The following is a 5613-nucleotide window of genomic DNA, read 5'->3' on the forward strand; positions in this document are numbered from 1 at the left end:
TAGTCTGTCAAAAGAGAAGAAATACCACTCGCTTGGTCATCAGAGAGATGGCCTAACTTTGCACTGGGATCAGAGAGTATGGTTGAATTGTCCACTTTGGTATACAAGCCACTCTGGAGTTCAAAGAAGTTGTCTTCCTGATCATTATCACTTGCAGGCACTGCAACACAAGCGGGCAAGGGAGGTTCAAGACTTGCCTCCCCTTCCTTACTCTTACGCACCCGGTAGGGTTTAAACAGGTTGACATGAACCAGACGTTTTTTCTTACACCTGTCTGGTGTACATATAACGTAATTGGCATCACCTACCCTGTCTACAATTTGGAAAGGTCCCTCATACTTTGCCTGGAATGGGTGCGTCTGCAGGGGAAAGAAAGGTAACACCTTATCACCTACTCTGAATTACCTAGGCTCTGCCTGATGTGTTTTGTCAAACTGCTGCTTCATCTTGATCTGAGCAGATTTTAAATGGGCATGAGCCAGCCTCACAGCAGCTTTTAATTTTCCTTAAACTTAGCTACATATGGTACCAAGGGTGTGACATTATTTTCCAGCAGCCAACTTTCTTTGAGAGCTTTAAGAGGTCCTCGCACCTCATGGCCATAAATGAGTTGAAATGGGGAGAATCCTAAGGATTCTTGAACAGAGTCCCTAACCATGAATACGAGCAGGTCAACTCCCTCGTCTCAATCCTTTCCAAACTCGAAACAATAATTGCACAACATGTGTTTGAATGTCTGAGGGAATCGCTCCACCACCCACTGGGATTGGGGATGATAGGCTGAAGACCTAGACTGCCGGACACCCAGACTCTGTATTACCTGAATAAACAATCGGGAAGTAAAATTGGATCCCTGGTCTGACTGCACTACTGTAGGAAGGCCTACTTGCGTAAAGAAGTGGATGAGGGCTCTCACCACATTCTTGGCTGTGATGCGGTGCAAGGGAATGGCTTCTGGATAACGGGTGGCACAGTCTATCCTGGTAAAGAGAAACCGATGATCTCATGGGGTCTTTGGCAGAGGACCAACGCAATCGATGACAGTTCTGCCAAAGGGTTCTTAAATGACAGGGATAGGGTGTAGAGGGAACGGTTTAACACGGGGCTGCGGTTTCCTTGCTACCTGACAATGGTGACACGTACTACAAAGGATTACAAAGGATTACAAAGGCGGAGCATGCCGACAGGAGACCTTTGGATCCATATCTAGGTCGGATGCACACAAATATATATATATATATATATATATATATATATATATATATATATATATAAATAAAAACTATAATAATGTAAATAACAAATAAAATACATGAATAAATGCATAGGTATAGTTAAATAATAAACAAACAGGTAAATAGTAAATAATAAATTGACATATAACTAATAATAATTGAAAATCAGACAGACAAACGATAACAAAACAAAACAAATAATATAAGATAAATTATAATCATTACAGCATCTTACTTAGGTATTTATCTAAATGATTCTTAAAGCTTCTAACTGAACTACATTGCACTACCTGTGCAGGAAGTTTATTCCATTCATTAACTACACGGTTGGCAAAGTTATTTCTACCTACTTCCAAATTGAATCTATTTCCGGACAGTTTGAGACCATTGTTTCTTGTCTGATTCTCATTCAATGTGAAAATTTTGTCACTTTTGATGTTGTCAATTCCCTTTAAAATCTTAAAGACCTGTATCAAGTCACCTCTGAGTCTACGCTTTTTTAGGGAAAACAGATTCATGTGCTTTAGTCGATTTTCGTATGATTTATTTTTGATATTTGGAATCAGTTTTGTGGCTCGCCGTTGTACTTTTTCCAATCTGTCAATGTCTTTAATGAGATTCGGTGACCATACGGAAACAGCATATTCTAAATGTGGACGAACTAACGATTTATATAGCTTGTTAATGAGTGATGGACTTTTGAAATCAAAAGATCGCGCAATCAGTCCCAGAATCTTATTTGCTTTCTCAGAGGCTAAAATACATTGCTTGGATGATTTGAGGTCGTTACTGATAATTACGCCGAGATCTTTTTCACTATCCACTTTTCTTAACGAATTTCCAAATAACTTGTAATCGTACTTACTGTTGTTTTTACCTATGTGCATTACCTTGCATTTACTTGTGTTAAATTTCATTAGCCACTTTTCAGACCATTGCTGTAATTTATCTAAATCTTCTTGAATATCTAATTGGTTTGAATGATCATTTGCCACTCCACACAGTTTTGTATCATCAGCAAATTTGGAAACAGTAGATTTTACCAGGAATAGAAGTGGCCCAAGAACGGAACCCTGAGGAACTCCACTTGCAACACTTTTCCATCCAGAAGTTTTTCCATTTAAAACAACTCTCTGTTTTCAACCATTCAACCAATTACTAGTCCAACCTAATAGGCTACCACTTATTCCATGCAAAGCTAGTTTAGTAAGTAGTCTTTCGTGTGGGACGGTATCAAAAGCTTTTGCAAAGTCTAGATATATTAAATCTATATTGTTTCTTTTGTCATAATTCGAGATAACTGTGTTGTAGAATTCGAGTACGTTAGTCACGCAAGAACGTTTCCGTCTGAAACCATGCTGGCTATCATTTATCAAACGGTTACTTTCTAAATGATGTTCGATAGCATCTATGATGATAGTTTCCATTATTTTTCCTACGATTGAAGTCAAACTTATAGGCCTATAGTTATTTGGTTTCTTTTGTCACCTTTTTTGAATATGGGAGTAACGTTAGCTAGCTTCCATTCTCTTGGGACATCTCCGGATATGATGGATTTCTTGAAAATAATTTCTAATGGAACAACAATCTCATTTTTCATTTCCTTTAAGATTCTTGGATGCCAGCCGTCAGGCCCTGGTGTTTTATTAACTTTGAGTTTGTCTATACACCTTTTAATTTTTTCTTTTGTTATATTTACCGTAGTGAGTAAGTTTACCCCAGACTTTTCACAGGTTTCAGTTTGAAATTCACTTTGAGGTGTTTCGTTTACGAATACCGAGTTAAAATAATTGTTTAAGATATTACACATTCCTTCATTTGTATATTCAAGTTGACCGTCAGCAGATAATAGTGGACCAATGTGATTCCTAACAACCTTTTTATCTCTAATGTAACTATAGAATTCTTTGGGATTCTCTTTGGATTTATCAGCGATATTCATTTCGTATTGTCGTTTTCTTTTTCTTATTGTCTTTTTTAAATCTCTCTGTATTGATACATAAGTTTCATAGTCATTAGATGCACCCGAGCACTTATATTTCTTATAAGCCTGTCTCTTTTTAGCAATACTTTTTCAGTTTCTTTGTCGAGCCACTTTGGGCGAGCCTGATTTGGGGGACGTCTGTCCTTAAAAGGAATGTAAGTTTGAATCATCTTAGTGAGCGTATTTTGAAATATTTCCCACATCTGATCTACAGGCCTTTCGTTTAATTTGGCCTCCCAATCTGTAAGCTGAAGCTCCTGGCGTAGTCCTATGAACTGAGCTTTACTGAAATCGGGTATTTTAGAATCACAAGTATCTATTCTAAAATTGTTTAGGAGTTTGAATCTGACTAAGTTGTGATCGCTATTTGTAACGGATTCACCGACTTCTACATCACTTACCATGCTTTCGCGGCTAGTGATCAAAAGATCGAGTAAGTTTCCATATCTTGTGGGCTCTTTTACATGCTGAATTAAGTAATTGTCACCAAGAAAATCAATCAAGCGATTACCTATATATATATGAACTAATCTCTTTTTTCATTTTAGGCCAATAAAAATGAGCTAGAATTTTTGCACAAGTCTTCCTAACTCCCATCATGAGGAATACCCAGGATCTCCTTCCGTAATGAGTTTGGAACCATTATTTGATGATGGACAGACTAAGGGTGATTTACAGGGGAATCAGTAGGACGGAACTTCTGCATCAGTATACCTGAACTAAGGTAATAACAGTTGGATTCTGTCTTAGCTTCTTCTTTATTAACAGCTCTACGGAAACAACTGGCTAATTCAGGATCCTCTTTTTGGAGTTGAATGAGCTTACTCCTAGTGACTAGGGAGGAACAAAAGCTATCCAGGGTGGTAACATTGTCTCCCTCAGATTTGTTTTCGCTATCAAACCTATTCTGAAGGTGACCGGATGGAGAAGTAAAAAAAAAAAAAAAAAAAAAAAAAAAAAAAAAATCAGCAAGGTCAGGCTGAGTAGGAACATCCTCTGTGTTCCCACTAGGCTGGAGGGTAACTACATCAACATGAGCATTCTCTTTATATTCGCTAATATCTGCCTCCACCCTGCGGCTCATGCTAAGGGTAACAACACATGCAGGGAATATGCCTGGAATGTCTGTCTCTAATTGGGAGGTATTATTCTCGGCAGAGGGACACGAGGAGACTATAGCATTAGGTAACACCGTGCCCCTAGCGAGATCATTTGCTATCAGAAGTGAGACTCCTTCTACAGGCAACTTGTCGAGTACTCCTTGCTGGGCATAACCTGTCCTAACATTTGACCGCAAGTACACTTGGTATATAGGGATACGTGACCCGCCTGTCAAACCGTTCAGAAGGACCCAACTCCCAGTATAGTATGCATCTATCAAGGCAGCCACATCCTTTGTAATTAGTGAAAAAATGAGCCTGTGTCTCTCAAAAGCTTAATAGATGTGGGCGGGCTATCTTGATCAAGGGCTACTGATCCAGAAGAACAGAACGGTTTAAATGTGAATAACGGGACAACTGATGGGCTAACAGCAGTGAGACAGGGCCACAAAAAACTTTCCGATTGCTCGACCCCGTTGATCGTGAGAGAGGGGGACCCTTGGAGAGTAGTCTTTTTCCGTTGTAGTTTGAAACAGTCATCAACATGATGTCCTAGCCTTTTGCAATACTTGCAATAGCTCTTCCCTCCAGTAAGGGTAGATCCCCTGGTCTCAGTATCAACGGGCTTACCTGAGGTAGATGAAGCAGACAGTGAGTGTGCCGGCGGTCGAGGAAGCTGTGGAAGTCCGATTGGCTTGGAGTCCCTAGCGGAGGGGAAGCTTTGGGACAAAGCAGTGTGAGACCTGGAATGTATTCTGGGATTAGTCAATTGACAATAGTCGGCCGCTGGGCCAGCCTCCGCCAAAGTACGGATACCTCGCTGATCCAAATGGGCTCGCACATCCGGAGGGATATTATTTCTAATATCCTCCATCAACACCAAGTCTTTGAGTTTTTCCAGGTCTACGTGAGCCTTCTCGTTTTCCACCCACCGGGTGAACAAGCGGTGTTTTCTCCGGAAGTACTTCACGCAGGTATCCTGGTTGGATTTCCTACATTTCCTGAATTGTTGCCGGTAGGCTTCAGTATTAAGCTGGTAGGCCTGTAGAATACTAGATTTAACTATATAATAATCACTACTCTGACTTTCGGAAAGCGTAATAAATATATCAAGAGCTTTTCCTGAGAGGGCACCATACACAAACTGCGTCCACTGACTAAATGGTCATTGATACATGTGAGCTAATTTCTCAAAAAGCGAGAACTTGTCTGGTTAAACTTTGGGATATTAGGTGTATGTTTTTCTATACCAAAGGTAGGAGAAGTTACAGGACTATGATTTTTGAGCCTCTGA

This window comes from Oratosquilla oratoria, chromosome 40, assembly GCF_046742065.1.
Source record: "Oratosquilla oratoria isolate Oo_2021 chromosome 40, ASM4674206v1, whole genome shotgun sequence".
In the NCBI taxonomy this organism is placed as follows: Eukaryota; Metazoa; Arthropoda; class Malacostraca; order Stomatopoda; family Squillidae; genus Oratosquilla; species Oratosquilla oratoria.